The 17,295-nt window shown below is 45.1% G+C and overlaps 1 protein-coding gene and 1 non-coding gene across 3 annotated transcripts in view; one reads left to right on the top strand and one right to left on the bottom strand.

Annotated features, from left to right (window-relative positions):
* Positions 1 to 17,015, bottom strand: part of LOC144480063 (rho GTPase-activating protein 32-like) — a 413,821-nt gene extending 396,806 nt beyond the window's left edge. For both annotated transcript variants that reach the window (XM_078199237.1, XM_078199236.1), the window contains exon 1: positions 16,940 to 17,015. The gene's annotated coding sequence lies outside the window, so the exon portion shown is untranslated. The remainder of the gene's footprint in view (positions 1 to 16,939) is intronic.
* On the top strand, positions 8,799 to 8,996 carry LOC144480075 (U2 spliceosomal RNA). The gene has a single exon (XR_013495612.1). It is a non-coding gene; the product is annotated as a U2 spliceosomal RNA (small nuclear RNA).
* Positions 17,016 to 17,295: the final 280 nt, after the last annotated feature.

Below are 17,295 nucleotides of genomic sequence, written 5' to 3'. Positions count from 1 at the left end.
ACAAGAGTGCAGAATGTAGAACGAGAGTAAAAAATAGAATTAGAAGGTATGCTCGGCACAGCTTGCAAGAAGTTGCCTCACTCTGGTGCCATCTTGGGACCCACTCAGAATGTTTTAGTGAGCAGATTATTACAAACTAAATAGAAGAAAAAAAACAGACTGGTAGCTAACTGCATATTTCCTGAGTCTTATGATCGCATAGCTTGCAGTTCAAGTGAAGGATCCCACATTAAACAATGAATCCAATGGAGTCAGAATCCGATGGTCTGTGTACTAAACCAGCGCTTTTGAAGATTAGATTAGTTGGAGCTGGGGTCTGCACCTTATAATTCAGCTGTTTGTGCTAAAAAAAAATCCAACATTTGAATTCAACATAAAAGATAGATTCTATTAATAGAGCAAAGTGGTAACTTTGTGCTAAAAAAAAGATAATTTGAATTAAAAGCCTACAACCAAAAACCAGAGAAACAAGATTGCTGTTTACAATGAAACAATAAAGGAAGGACCCACATTTGTAGACACATCTGACCATGTTGTTAGCTTAGATTGAAACTTCAACTAACAACACAAATGTTTATCCAAATGTTGGGTTTCCTCTGCTACCCCAAGGAACTTGCACCACAGCCCAAACTAGACAACAGCTGTAACAGGGTAGTGTATAAACCATCGAGAACTGGAGCAAGCAAAAGACCAGCACTTCATGTCAAGTAATCTCCAAATCATCTGAACATCGAACTCCTGGTTTTTATATTTCCAGCTTCTCAATGAAACAAATTGTAAACTTACGGTTTGGTGTTGCAGACAGCAAATGTAGAAAAAGTCAAATCAACATATCAAGGATTTGTGTGGGATTAGAGTGTCTAAAGTAAACCTCACTGTGAGTCACACTACACCTACTCTGAGCTACTAGCGCAGAAAGCCTCTTTCCTCCCACCGTGTCATATATCCATGAATATTTAAACAGCCTGAACAAGATTCAATGCTATTGCAATCTTTTTTTATTTCATAGGATGTGGGCGTTGCTGGTTCAGCATGCATTTACTGCCCTCCCTAATTGCCCTGGAGATGATGGCGGTGAGCCACCATCTTAAACCATTGCAATCCACATAGTGTAGGTACACCCACAGTGCTGGTAGGAAGGGAGTTGCTGGCTTTTGACTCAGTGATGATGACAGGGATATACTTTCAAGTCAGAACAGTGAGAGTCTTGGATGGAAACTTAAGGGGTGTCGGTGGTATTTCCATGCGTCTATTGCCTTGTTCTTCTAGGTTATAGCGGTCACAAGTTTGAGGTGCCTTCGAAGGAAAATATACCAATATCAACAAGGTTTCCACTCCTGATCACAGTTCTGCTCTCCTGTTGCAAAATGCCCATTTGTGAACATTGGGTAACGGTCAGAATAGACACAGTTATTGTGTCCTTCACAGTCGAATAGTGTGCCAAGAGTCACTTACCAGGGTGGTATAAGAATGGCTAAAAGCCAATTGGGCAAAGTACTGGGGCAACCAGTCACTGGAACAACACCACTAACCAATACCTGGAGAGAGAGAGAGAGAGAGAAGGAAAAACAAGCAGTACACAGGACATTGTGGAATGTGCTGAGTTTCATATTTTGTTTGGAAAGTAAAACTAGAAAAAGCAGGTATGAACCGACACACAACTATCTCATTCAAATGTAAATGGAGTTGCAGTAAAATAATTTGCTCTTTATTCGCTCATTCAATCAGATCAAAGAGACAATTTTCTTTACTGACAAAATGAGCAGAGCATTTTCCCCAAGGGCACTAACTGGAGAGAGAGAGGTCATTATCTCCATCCTGTCAATATGTCTAACAATTGATGAGGTCACAGGAAATACAGCACCTATCAGTATCAGGAGCAGTTTCATGTTGGCAAAGTGTACCAAAGTATTTCTACATAGTGCCAGAACTCCTAAAATACTCAGTTACATTTAACCAACATCAAGGGAGTTCCTTAATTTAGTTGCATTCGGCTTAATGACAAAATTAAGTCCAATTTACTGGGATATGTATGCCATTTTAACAAGGAGTCCAAATACAGCCTACAGTCTCAAGCCCATCAGCAAAAACAGGAATCCAAGCCAGAGAAGGTCCAGACTAGCAAGATTTTTTTAAACTTACCTTGCTTTGGGGCTCAACGGGAGAGTTCCTCATGAGCATACTTCAAACCTCATCTCAACCAATCATAGATTTTTCAACCTGCAACCTCCCTGCCCCCTTATTCTTTTTGGGGGAATATTTCCGTGGCACGGCTGGAATTTGCAAACAAACCCCTTGAGGTAAAATCACCTGGGCGTTACACTTCAGGTTGCCCAAGTGTTTGCCATTAACCTCAGGCTCCGGTTAGAAAAGAGGCTACAGCAAGAGCTTTACGAATAGATACCAGGTACAGAGATGGTGGACAGTTCAGTGTGATAATTGCAGATGGAAGCTTTTGAAAATGGTGGGGGATTTTCACGAAAGGCTCTGCCAACATTGGAGGATGTGGGGAGTGCAAGTTAGGACGCAGAGCTAGACAGAAAGTGAGGCAACATCATGGGTTTAGAGACAAGAATGAGAATTGTGTGCAGAGATCCGGTAGAAGATGGCAAGGAAAAGGGCTAATAGATGACCTAGAGACGCAGCATGGAATAGAATGAGGTCAACAGATTTTGCAATAAATAGTAAAATACTGCAGATGTTGGAAATCCCAAATAAAGACAGAACATACTGGAAATATTTAAAATGGCAACATCAGCAGAGAGAGTTTCCATCACACACAATTTGTGGAATTACTTTCCCTCTCAGTGGTCATTTCCTCCCCAGACTACAAGCTTTTAAAGCCTAAACGATCATCACCCAATTCTTATTACAGATTTACATTTATTCTCTTCCATTATTTCCAGCCTATAGAACCCTAGCTCTCAGGGACACCAGGTAGAAGCCCCAAGAGACATGAGACAGAATCATAAAATCATAGAATCCCTACAGTGTAGAAGGCCATTCAGGTCAAAACCAACTAGCGAGTCAGAACCAACTCTCTGACAGGGTATCTTACCCACCCGATCCCATAACCCTGCACACTTACCATGGCTAATCCATCTAATTTACAGACACAAAGGGGGAATTTTACATGGCTAATCCACCCAACCTGCATATCTTTGGAATGTGGGAGGAAACCGGAGCACCCGGAGGAAACCCATGCAGACACAGGGAGAATGTGCAAACTCCACAGACACAAGGTCGGAATTGAACCCAGGTCCTTGGCACTGTGAGGCAGCAGTCCACTGCGCCACTGTCAATGTCTGCATTGTGAAATTAATAGAAGCCTAGTACAAACTTACCTTCCCACCTTCACGAACTGGAACAGTGAATGCAGTAGGGTGGACGAAAAATAATCAGAACATATATGGAGGGTAGAATATAGAGCTGGAATATACTTTCATGGTCCAATTGATGGCTATTTCACAGTTCATGACACCAAGCCCCATGTCAGGGACTTTTAAACCACTTCCCACTATTCCCTACTCTCTATTAATACTGCAGTCTTGTATTTAGACAGACAGGCAGACTGGTATTTATGTGGTGCTTTTCACAACCACCAGACATCTCAAAGCTCTTGGTAGCCAATGCATTCCTTTTGAAGTGTAGTCACTGTAACATACAATGGCAGCCAATATGCACAGTAAGAAGTCTCACAACACCAGGTTAAAGTCCAACAGGTTTATTTGGTAGCAAAAGCCACTAGCTTTTGGAGCGCTGCTCCTTTGTTAGGCAAGTGAGAGTTCTGTTCACAAACAGGGCATATAAAGACACATCTTTTATCATATCAAATCTGCAATCACTCCCCAGGGTTGTGTCTTCATATGCCCTGTTTGTGAACAGAACTCCCACTTACCTGACGAAGGAGCAGCGCTCCGAAAGCTAGTGGTTTTTGCTACCAAATAAACCTGTTGGACTTTAACCTGGTGTTGTGAGACTTCTTACTGTGTTTACCCCAGTCCAACGCCGGCATCTCCACATCATGACTACCAGCCAATATGCACACAGCAAAGCTCCACAAACAGCAACGTGATTGCGACCAGATAATCAGTTTTTTTGTCTGATGTTGATTTAGAGATAAATATTGACAAGAACACCAGGGATAACTTCCTTATTCTTCTTCAAAATCACGCCACAGGAATTCTACAACCTGAGTAAGCAGATGGAACCTTAGTTTAACATCTCATTTAAAAAACTGCACCTTCAACTAAGCAACACTCCCTCAGTACTGTACTGGAGAATCAGCTTTGATTCTTGTGCTCAAGCCCTGAAGTGGGTTGAACCCAGGACCTTGTGATTCAAAGGTGAGAGGGCTACCAACTAAGCCACAACTAACATAAAAAGCACTTAAACCCAATTGGAATTCAAGCTTCATGTAACACATCTAGAATCTTCCCAAGTTTAGCTCAAAATCTCATATTCATGGCAGCTTGTTTCTAATCGCCCTCCTGAAAACTAAAATAAATTTCAGTTCCATATTAAATGGCCGGTTTGACACGTCAAACTCCTAACCTAGCAATACTGTTCCCAGCATCTGCCCAGCCAAATTGAAAACAGACCTTGCACATTCCTTACTTTACACTGAAATGACCCCAAATTCCAGAAACACATTTCAACAGAATTCCTAATCCACATTATTTTACCAATAATAAATTCACCAAAATTCTAAGTGATCCATAAAGAAAATGTTTATTTAGTTAAAAACTGGGCGGCATGGACAAGTTGGGCCAAAGGGCCTGTTTCCATGCTGTAAACTTCTATGACTCTATGACAAGTAGCCTTACATTAACACTGCAATGAAGTTATGTGAAAACTCCTAGACGTCACACTCCAGTACCTGTTCGGATACACTGAGGGAGAATTTTAGCATGGCCAATGCACCCAACCTGCTCATCTTTGGACTGTGGGAGGAAACTGGAGCACCTGGAGGAAACCCACACAGACACGGAGAACGTGCAAACTCCACACAGACAGCGACCCAAGCCAGGGATCAAACCTGGGTCCCTGGCACCGTGAGGTAGTAGTGCTAACCACTGTGCTGCTCAGGTTCCTTCAAAAACAAAGTACAGAATACTGTAACAGGATTTTCCAGTTTGATGAAATCACCATCATTTCACCCTCAAGGCACCTTTACATTTTTAATTGTTATTTTCTCTCCTCCTCTCCTGAGGGTGCTGGCTATCGGTGAGGCCTACTTCGACAGATACTGACTGCCAGCAGTACTTCAGCCAACTGGCCATTCTTCGAGTGTAAGCCTAGACAATGAATGCTAGTTGGTTTTTGAATCAGTGAAAGATGGCAGCTAAATTAACTCTTTCATCGGCCAATGCTCACCCTATAATCTGTCAGGTGGCCAAACCGACTGCCCTGGCTGAAATTGGTTAACTGCAAAAATGAGGAATTACATTTCTGAATCACATAGCTTTGTGCAATGGAGTAATTTTGTAAAAAAAATTGTTACAAAAGAGTATAAAGGGATTGGAAATTAAAATGCAGAACAGCAGGTGTTCAATGGAGGAAGAGGCTCACATCACCTCCAATTGTACTTCTATTCCAATACAAAACTGTGCACTCAACAGCAAGAGCTCCCAAATATTGTTTTAAGACACATTCCAGCACAGAGCCTTCTGCGCTGGGATATAAGCACTATTACACTCGGCCAAAGACCAGCATCTTTACCACTTGGTGACTGTTAGCGCAAGGACAAACCACTCAATACATCACCACCTTCTCACCACCCAGTGCTCTCAGACAGCAAGTAGACATGTAGACTCTTTACAATCTATTCCTGAATACTTCTGTTCGTACATGGCACAGCAGGCATGCTTTCAGTTTCTACTACACTGGAGGCAGATTTTGCTATGGATCAGTTCATTCTATCAGCTGCTTCCCCAACATCCTGCATTTATCTCAAGCATTACAATTGAGAAAATATGGCTTAAACTAACCTGAACATTACAGCATGTTTGCAAAAATGAACTACATCATCCAACCATGCCTGTTACAAATATGCAGGGTCACCACCGAGACTGAATTACTGAAACTCATTATCTTCGCTGTCTGATCTGACAGCAGCCCATAGCTGAAGGCTCAGCAATTACTGAGTACAAATCTACATTTCCCACTATTAGAAATCAGCTAACCATTAGAAACAATGTAAATGCTGAACAATCAGAGCAGCAACATCTGTAAAGGCAAGCTTATTTTGGGCGTGTATCCATTCTGATGTACACAGCACAAATGTCATACTATGTCTCCTTACAGATGCTGTGACCTTCTGCACATTTTCAGCACTTTGTTTATGATGGGTACTGATAATGAGGCTCAAGAACAGATGTTCCATTATATCAGCCCAGGGGGGTCATATCAAACCTGCAATCACTCCCCAGGGTTAAATATTGCAGTCAGCTTCCGATTCTCGGAGCTGTAATTCCCCTTACTCTGAAACCTTGCTGTAATACACAAAACAAGCAATGTTGTGACAGAAGTACAGCACTGTTATGTATCAAACAGGATCCTCCTGTACTTTATGCTTCACGATAAAGCAGCGTGATTCAAAAACACTGCCTTCTGAGAGTTACATTTTTAAAAGAGTTAGCTCCGGTGGCAAGAAAGACAATTATTACACAGGATATGTGCCACAAAAACCTTCTCCAGTCTACACAAAATTAGTTTCACAAGAAATCGGTCAGTCACCGCCTGTTTACAGGATGCAATCAGTTAAGATTGTTTGACCAGACCTCAGGATTTTTAAAAAAATGTTAATGTATCAAATTTACTAATTCCTATAAGATATTATGAATGTTGGTCCAGCAACCACTGGAATGGGGCCTCACACGATGAGCAAAACTGATCTTTAGCTTTTCCCCCAAACACCACATATGTACCACGAATTGTTGAACAGCTGACTTGATACTGGAGCAAATTGTGCAGACAGTTACTTATTCCAAAATTACATCACCAAACTAATTTGCATTTCTGACTGTCAAAACAGCATGGCATCATAGAAACATCGAAAATAGGGGCAGGAGGAGGCTATTCGGCCCTTCGAGCCTGCTCCAACACTCATTATCATGGCTGATCATCCAACTCAATAGCCTTCCCCTCATATCCCTTGATCCCATTCACCCCAAGAGCTATATCTAACTCCTCCTTGAAAACATACAATGTTTTGGCCTCAACTGCTTTCTGTGGTAGAGAATTCCACAGGCTCACAATTCTCTGGGTGAAGAAGTTTCTGCTCGTCTCAGTCCCAAAAGGTTTATTCCATATCAGACTATGACCCTTAGTTCTGGACACCACCACCACTGGGAACATCCTTCCAGCATCCTGAGAATCTACCTTCCAACACTAACATAAATGTTACAAGACATTGTAGGAGGATCTGGGTGAGATTGTGGTTGGTACAGACCCTCGATGGGCCGAATGGCCTCCTTCTGCGCTGTATGGATTCTAAGTGAGATACCACAGTTATATTTGCTCTTTTTTGGGTCTCTCAGATTGAGCTTCATGTCAGGACCATAAATGACATATTATTAGGGTCCTTCAACATGAATTATATGCAGAGAGACTAACTTTGCATGGACAATTCTAACACCACCACTTGCAAGTTATCCTCCAACTCATTCTGACTTTGAGCAATATCACCGTTCCCCGAATGCTGCTGTGTCAAAATCCTGGAACTTCCTCCTCAACATCATTATGAGTATACCTACACCACATTGCAGTGCTTCAAGAAGGCAACTCGCTACCACTACTTTCATAAGGGTCTATATTACAACAATTATGATGCTTTAAACATAAGCTGCAAAGCACTTGGGGAAGCAATGACAACATACATCTCTTCATTTTTTCAATCAAGCTTGGGGGAGGGAGGAGAAAGATGTGACTGTACTAGAATGAGAGGTAGGGGTGTTGGAGAAGAGGTGGAAAGAGAACAAGATTGCAATGAAACAAAGTCAGGACAGGAGAGTTTCCCAAGTAGGCAGGGAGTGAGTGAAAAAGCATGAAACTGAGGAGAGAAAATTCAATATTTGGGAGGATGCGGGGAAGTGGATTCAGACTATGTCATCAAGACAAAATCCTCATGCTCAAAGACTAAACGTCTGCTGTACTGAGACACAAAGTTTAAAGTTTATCTATTAGTGTCACAAGTGGGCTTACATTAACACTGCAATGAAGGTACTGTGAAAATCCCCTAGAGTGCCATTGAAGAATTGCATATCCTTTACCAGTACAAATTCACAAAAACAAGCTGATTATTTGATACTAAAAACGTAGCTTCCCTCTCAAGCGATAATGCCAGCAGGTCAGAATGAATCGACAGAATTCCCAGCCTGCAAACAATACACCTTTCATCTGTGTAGCTTCCAGGTCAAGGGGCAGCCTCTGCATTGTCTGTCAGTTAGTTAGTTGAAAACAGAACATGTTTTCCTCGAAACACAGCAAAACAACTGCTCATCACTTAGTGGCAGTAGTTATAGGACCTTAAACCAAGCTTCACTGAGACCATTTGTTACTACGGCAGACACTCAGAATTGTATAATTGTATAATTTTAAATGTTGTAATTTATTGAAAAGATAGGCAGTTCTCCTCCCCTCCCACACCACTGCCTACTCAAATCAAAGCAACACAATCCAACTCAACCCACTCTCACCACCCCTGCCTTCCCCACCCCCATACAACGTTAAACATGTCGAACCAGTTGCTCATACACTGTATTTATCAGTGATGGTGTCTACATCACCTAGAGTAAATCGCTTCTCGGCCTTTTGGCTAAGATCAAGTATAGTATTGACATGCTGTGCTTGGTTGAAGTCATAAGGTACATTGTGGCTTCATTTGAAGCAATTTTTAAAAGCGGCATCTCGGCCTTTTGGCTAAGATGCAAATAAGATCAAGCCTTGGAGGAGGTGCAACGCCTACTCCAATCAGCTTGGATCATGTAGCTCAAGCCCAAGACAGGAGGTGAGAGCCCTGTCTTGTCAGCTTGGATCGGGAATGTCTCACTTGCTGAGACTCTGAATTGGATTTGATTGGATTGAATTGGATATATAAATAAATAAATCTGAGCACATCCCCTGCTCCTGCACACTGCCAATCTTCCAAACCTTTCCTGATGCAGAAAAACAAATGTGATTTGCAACACCAGTTAATTCCCAGCCTTTAGTCTGCTTGGCAGGGTGTGACCAACCCCCAACACTGAACCAGTGTCCCGTAGCAGAGACAGGATACTGCCCAGGATCAACCTCATTGTCCAGTTTCCCCTCCCAGGAAACTATGCAGCCTTTACAGTTATCGATAGTCCCAGCAAAATGAGCTGAACAAGTGGGAAACTGAACCATCATAAAGGGCCAGCAATCCCAGCCTATTCCCCAGACCCCACAACATGACCAGTGTCAATTATGACTCATAGTAACACTCCTGCCTTTGAGTCAGAAGTTATGGGTTCAAGCCCCACTCCAGGATTGACACTGAGGGTATGGAGGTGCTGGATTTCAGGGGGAGATAATAAACCAAAGTCCCATCTGCCCTCAGGTCAATGTAAAGATGTGCGGGCGCCGGAGTGAGGCGACTAGAGAATTTTCACAGTAACTTCATTGCAGTGTGATACTAATAAATAAACTTTAAAAATGTTGAAAAAGAGCAGGGGAGTTATCCCTAGAGTGTTGGCCAATATTTATTCCTTACTCAACATCACAAAAGCAGATCATTATCTCTTGCTAATGATGGGAGTTCACTGTGCTCACATTGGCTGCCACGTTTCCTACATTACAACTGCAATTTCCGAAGTACACTAATTCATTGGCTGTAAAGCGATATAGAATGTCCTTTGGTCTGAAAGGGCACATTATAAATTGCAAGGCTGCTTTTTAATTTATAATCTTCTGAATCAATTTTATATCCTGTACTCTCCCCAATCCTCAGCCAAAGGTCTGCTCCAAGTCTGTCCCTCTGTAGATAGCCACAAGACCTCAAATGACACTCCTAGATTTTCACATAACTCGGTCTGAACCTCTCGTCATAGTAAACCTGGATTCCAACATTCCACAACACACAGCCCTCCTCCTACTGCTGTTCACCATCCCTAAACAACAAACACACAGCTCCTTAACCCAGTACCTGCTGTACAGGCCGTAATGACACTTAGAACGTAATCTGCCTATGCACCTTAACTAAATCTAAATAAATGCTCATAGTTTATCTTCTTATTTAACCCTAAGCTGAACTTGACTCCATATCCTACTTCCACACCCACAACATTACCCAGTTTCACACCTGCCTCAGGTCATCTGCTGCTGAAACCCTCATCTAATCCACTGTTCCTTCTAGACTCAACTATTCTGGACGTCGCTGGACTCTGGGGTGGTTCCCGCAGATTGGAAAACAGCAAATGTGACGCCACTGTTTAAAAAAGGAGGTAGACAAAAGGCAGGTGACTATAGGCCAGTTAGCTAGGAAAATGCTTGAATCTATCATCAAGGAAGAAATAGCGAGACATCTGGATATAAATTGTCCCATTGGTAAGACTCAGCATGGGTTCATGAAGGGCAGGTCATGTTTGACTAATTTGGTGGAATTCTTTGAGAACATTACATGTGCAGTGGACAATGGGGAACCTGTGGATATGGTGTATCTGGATTTCCAGAAGGCATTTGACAAGGTGCCACACCAAAGAGTGCTACATAAGATAAAGGTGCACGGTGTTACGGATAATGTATTAGCATGGATAGAGGATTGGTGAACTAACAGAAAGCAAAGAGTGGAGGTAAATAGGTGTTTTTCTGGTTGGCGATCAGTGACTAGTGGTGTGCCTCAGGGATCAGTGTTGGGACTGCAATTGTTTACGATTTACATAGATGATTTGGAGTTGGGGACCAAGTGTAGTGTGTCAAAATTCGCAGATGACACTTAGATGGGTGGAAGAGCAAAGTGTGCAGAGGATGCTGAAAGTCTGCAAAGGGATATAGATAATCGAAGTGAGTGGGCGAGGGTCTGGCAGATGGAGTATAATGTTGGTAAATGTGAGGTCATCCATTTTGGTAGGAATAACAGCAAAATTGACTATTATTTAAATGGTAAAAAATTGCAACATGCTGCTGTACAGAGGGACCTGGGCGTCCTTGTGCAGGAATCTCAAGAAGTTGGTTTGCAGGTAATTAAGAAGCAAATGGAATTTTGTCCTTCATTGCTAGAGGAATGGAGTTTAAAAACAGCGAGATTATGTTGCAGCTGTATAAGGTGCTGGTGAGGCCACATCTGGAGTACTGTGTACAATTTTGGTCTCCTTACTTGAGAAAGGATAGACTGGCACTGGAGGGGTACAAAGGAGATTCACTAGGTTGATTCTGGAGTTGAGAGGGTTGGCTTATGAGGAGAGACCGGTAAGTCTGGGGCTACACTCCTTGGAATTCAGAAGAATGAGAGGAGATCTTACAGAAACATATAAGATTATGAAGGGAATAGATAAGATAGAAGCAGGGAAGTTGTTTCCACTGGCGGGTGAAACTAGAACTAGGGGGCATAGCCTCAAAATAAGGGGAAGCAGACTTAGGACTGAGTTGAGGAGGAACTTCTTCACACAAAGGGTTGTGAATCCTTGGAATTCCCTGCCCAGTGAAGCAGTTGAGGCCATCTTATTGAATGTTTTTAAGGCAAGGATAGATACATTTTTGGACAGTAAAGGAATTAAGGGTTATGGTGAGCGGGTGGGTAAGTGGAGCTGAGTCCACAAAAAGATCAGCCATGATTTTATTGAATGGCGGAGCAGGCTCGATGGGCCAGATGGCCTATTCCTGCTCCTAGTTCTTATGTTCTTATTCTAATCCTTTCCTGCTGGCCTCCACCCTCTGTAAACCTGAACTCATCTAAAACTCTGCTGACCCAAGCCTAATTTACATTGGCTCCAGTGCAGTAGTGAATCGATATGGAAATTCTCATCGTAATTTCCAAATTCCTCCATAGCTTCACCCCTTCTTCTCTCTGCAAACTCCTCAAGCTGTACAATCCTCTAACATGTTCTCCCAGCTGAGCTTCCTGTTTAACTCCAAATTTGTTCACTCCACCATTCGTGGTCAGGCTTTCAATTGCCTGAGACCCAAGCTCTGGAATTTCCTCTCTAACTCCATGAACAAGCTTTTGGTGAACTGTCCTAATATCTCCTTCTGTAGCTGTTACTGCTTGTCTGCTTCCAAACCTGTGAAATGTTTTGCAATATTTTCCCACGTTAAATGTTTATGATCTGGAATACACTGCCTGAGCAAGCGTCAAAGTATTTATATACTGCCTCAGCCATGCCCTCTGCCTCCATGTGTAAATCACCTTTTTGTTCCTAATCACACTCCTCCTTTACCACCCTTTTACTTTATTGGTATTCGTGGAAGTGACCTTGGGATTCCCTTTATGTTAGCTGAAAGTCTCTTTTCATACTCTCCCTTTGCTTCTCCAGATTTGCTTTCACCTCCCCTCTGAACCTTTACTCAGCCTGATTCCGAATTGAATTTTCTACTTGACATCTGTCATAAGCACACTTTTTCTAATTTATCTAAATTTCCATGTCCTTTGCCATCCAAGCAACTCCAGATTTGTTAGCCCTACCTTTACCTTTCAAGAGGTTACCTTGACTGTGCCTGAACTACCTCTTCTGTCCATTGTTCAGCTACCATTTTTCCTGCCAGCCTCTGAATCCAGTTTATTCAGCCCAGATCCAATCTTTCCAATTCCAACATTCAAATATAATGTGAACACCTTTCTGTCCAATTTAATTTCCATTGTGCCTTCCATAATCAATGAATGTCACTTTACCTTTCCCCTTTGCCCCTTATCTGCCTGATACTATTATCAATCTTGTTATGCTATGGCAGGCGGTAATCACCAGGCTGCCCAAATCCCAAAGGGAAACTTGAACATGCTATCACAACAATTTGCAATTTGTATTTTATCAGAAGGTGCCTGCGCTGAAGAGCAAAACTTTTAAACCACTTTTGGAGATTTTAATAATCAAACTTAAATGTTTGTTTCAAAGAAACATTTGGAATACCGCGTCCAGTTCTGGTCGCCACACTACCAGAAGGACATGGAGGCTTTGGAGAGAGTACAGAAAAGGTTTACCAGGATGTTGCCTGGTATGGAGGGTATTAGCTATGAGGTGAGATTGAGTAAACTAGGGTTGTTCTCCCTGGAAAGATGGAGGTTGAGGGGCGACCTAATAGAAGTTTATAAAATTATGAAGGGCATAGAGAGGGTGAACAGTTGGAAGCTTTTTCCCAGGTCAGAAATGACAAACACAAGGGGTCACAAGTTCAAGGTAAAGGGGGCAAGGTTCAATACAGATATGCGGGGGACGTATTTTACACAGAGGGTGGTGGAATGCACTACCAGGCAAGGTGGTTGAGGCAGACACGCTAGGATCATTTAAGACTTATCTAGATAGCCACATGAACAGACTGGGAATAGAGGGATACAAATGGATGGTCTAGTTAGGAACACATGATCGGTGCAGGCTTGGAGGGCCGAAGGGCCTGTTCCTGTGCTGTACTGTTCTTTGTTCTTGAAAGAAAACTAACACTAAAGATTACATTCACAGTTAACAGCAGTTCTACAAGCATTTCTCAAATATTTCTGATTAGTTAAGAGCTAAAGATCCTTTTTAGGCAACAGTTATAGAATCATACAGTGCAGAAGAGACCCTTCAGCCCTGCACTGATACACAAGAAACACCTGACCTCCCATCTAATCCCATTTACCAGCACTTGGCCTGTTGCCTTGAATGTTATGATGTGCCAAGTGCTCATCCAGGTACTTTTTAAAAGGACATGAGGCAACCTGCCTCTACCACCCCCCAGATAGCGCATTCCAGCCCATCACCACCCTCTGGTAAAAAGGGGTTTCCTCACATCCCCCCCAAGCCTCCTGCCCATCACCTTGAATTTGTGTCCCCTCATGGCTGACCCTTCAACTAAGGGGAACAGCTGCTCATTATCCACTCTTTCCATACCCCTCTTAATCTTGTACACCTTGATCAGATTGCCCCAGTCTTTTCTGCTCCAACAGAAACAACCCAAGCCTATTAGTCTCTCCTTACAGCTCAAATGTTCCATCCCAGGCAGCATCCTGGTGAATCTCCTCTGCACCCCCTCCAGTGCAATCACATCCTTCCGATAATGTGGCGACCAGAACTGCACACAGTACTCTAGCTGTGGCCTCACCAAAGTTCTATACAACTCCAACATGACCTCCCTGTTTTTGTAATTTATGCCTCGATTGATAAAGGCAAGTGTCCCATACACTTTTCCACCACCCTAACATGCCCTTCCTCCTTCACAGATCTATGGACAAACATGCCAAGGAAAGGTCCCTTGTTCCTGCTGTCCTAGTCCTCAGATTTGCTCCATATAAGATTACCACAAACATCCACAGTTGCGACAGGGAAGTATTTCACTGGCTTCTCCCCATCTCACTCGATAATGGAAAAACCATAACTTGTATTAAAACCTTGCAGCACAACATGCAGGCTACTTTCTTCACAGGTCTGTTACAGCACACATGCTCTTCAGGATCTCATGACCATATTCCATACACCACCTTCAATCTCTCTTGAAATATGTTCTCCCCCTTTCATCTTTAAATCTATTGTTTCTATCTCCCTTTGAAAGTTCTCCTTCCCAGACTATACAGATCTTACTTTGCTTTGTTCAATTACCATCTTGACCAATTGTCTTCTTTTGAAGCACAAAAGTCAAACTTCCGACGACAAACTTTCATTCACACTGCTCACTGTTCTCACCTTCGCCTTGCTCATCTCCTGTTCAAAACTTTTGCTTTCACGCCTAACACCCTTTTGATATTTTTAATCTTGCAGTCTGTCTTCAGTATAATTAGACACACACACACAATCTAAATCTTTGGTGGGCAAAAAGTAGCACAGGGGCGACATGTAGCCCATCTGGGTTCCCAGTGCAGCCTCACAGGGCATTTTGTTGGCCAATGCCCACGTGCAGGATTGCCACATTCCACTGATTTCCATCCGTGTCTTTTTTTTTCCCTACCGGTATGACTGAAGTTATGCACAGATAAAGGCCAAGGGAAAATCTCATGTGCCCACCCACCAGCTTAGGTTACCTATCATTGATCTGAATCCTTTTCCTATACACTGTGCTGCTATCAAGCTCTGTTTCACTGCCCAAAGGTGTCCGGGTGTTAGGTATTACAGTCACTAATTCAGGTTAGATACAGAAGATCAATACATTGACAATGCAACAAACGCACAACATTCATGTACATGGAATCAATCCTCATGCTGTACAACGATCACACACCCAAAGAATATCCCATGCAACTGCCATTTCCACAACACACCCTGCTGACAATACATTCTCATCCTAAATACACTCTCACACTGCAGCACATCTGGCTTTGGATGGCTTCAAAATACCTGCAGCGCTGAACCATACAGGCAGCAGTCAGCTCATTCCAGGCTGATTCTCAGTGTCTCTGAGTAGGGCGGCACGGTAGCACAGTGGTTAGCACTGCTGCTTCACAGCTCCAGGGACCTGGGTTCGATTCCCGGCTTGGGTCACTGTCTATGTGGAGTTTGCACATTCTCCTCGTGTCTGCGTGGGTTTCCTCCGGGTGCTCCGGTTTCATAGAAATCATAGAAATCATAGAAACCCTACAGTGCAGAAGGAGGCCATTCGGCCCATCGAGTCTGCACCGACCACAATCCCACCAAGGCCCTACCCCCACATATTTTACCCGCTAATCCCTCTAACCGACGCATCCCAGGACTCTAAGGGGCATTTTTTTAACCTGGCCAATCAACCTAACCCGCACATCTTTCGTTTCCTCCCACAGTCCAAAGATGTGCGGGTTAGGTTGATTGGCCATGCTAAAAAATTGTCCCTTCGTGTCCTGAGATGCGTAGGTTAGAGGGATTAGTGGGTAAAATATGTAGGGATATGGGGGTAGGGCCTGAGTGGGATTGTGGTCGGTGCAGACTCGATGGGCTGAATGGCCTCTTTCAGTACTGTAGGGTTTCTATGATTTCTCTCCACCGAAGCCAAATGTGTTCCTACCCACATTGCAGCCAGCGAGACCCTCGCACCCCCCACCAACCCCCCCGATCCACCCCCTGATGTCCCCCCACCCCCAGATCCACCCGTCCCCCCCCCACCCCCAGATCCACCCGTTCCCCCCCCCCACCCCCAGATCCACCCATCCCCCCCCCACCCCCAGATCCACCCGTCCCCCCCCCACCCCCAGATCCACCCGTCCCCCCCCCCACCCCACCCGTCCCCCCCCCACCCCCAGATCCACTCGTCCCCCCCCCCACCCCCAGATCCACCCGTCCCCCCCCCCCACCCCCAGATCCACCCGTCCCCCCCCCCACCCCCAGATCCACCCGTCCCGTCCCCCCCACCCCCAGATCCACCCGTCCCCCCCCCACCCCCAGATCCACCCGTCCCCCCCCCCACCCACCCCCAGATCCACCCGTCCCGTCCCCCCACCCCCAGATCCACCCGTCCCCCCCCCACCCCCAGATCCACCCGTCCCCCCCCCCACCCACCCCCAGATCCACCCGTCCCGTCCCCCCACCCCCAGATCCACCCGTCCCCCCCCCCCCACCCCCAGATCCACCCGTCCCGTCCCCCCACCCCCAGATCCACCCGTCCCCCACCCCCAGATCCACCCGTCCCCCCCCCACCCCCAGATCCACCCGTCCCTCCATCCCTCACACCCAGACTCTTTATCCTCCCCGCTGTCTATCCCCGGGAGACCTCCCCGTGTCACATCGGAGCTGTCTGCCCGCTCCCTCTCATTCTCACTCGGGGATCGCTCCCTCCCTCCCTCTCCCGGGCTCTGTATTCCTGTCAGAGTCGGCGCTCTGGCGGCTCCTACCTGCTCTCTCGGAGCTGCCTCAGCCGCTCTCGCTGCCGCTCTCCCGCCGCTCCATCTCCCGCACTCTCTCACTGAGGAAACCGCAAACCGCCAACCGCCCCCCCCCGCGTCACCACGCACGCCCCGCCCCGTCCCCCGCGTCACCACGCACGCCCCGCCCCGTCCCTCGCGTCACCACGCACGCCCCACCTCGCCGCCCGCCTCACCACGCAGGCCCGGCCCGGCCCTGCCCCCCCGCGTCTCCACGCACCCACTACGTCAGCACGCATGGCCCTGGCTCCGCCCACAGCGCCAGGCTCTGACAAAGGGAATGGGGGAGTTTCTGATTTAGTGAATGTCCCGCTCTCTGACAGGGC

Source organism: Mustelus asterias, chromosome 27 (genome assembly GCF_964213995.1).
Source record: "Mustelus asterias chromosome 27, sMusAst1.hap1.1, whole genome shotgun sequence".
Lineage (NCBI taxonomy): Eukaryota > Metazoa > Chordata > Chondrichthyes > Carcharhiniformes > Triakidae > Mustelus > Mustelus asterias.
The sequence above is the reverse complement of the archived record's forward strand: the minus strand, read 5'-3'. Positions and strand labels throughout refer to the sequence as shown.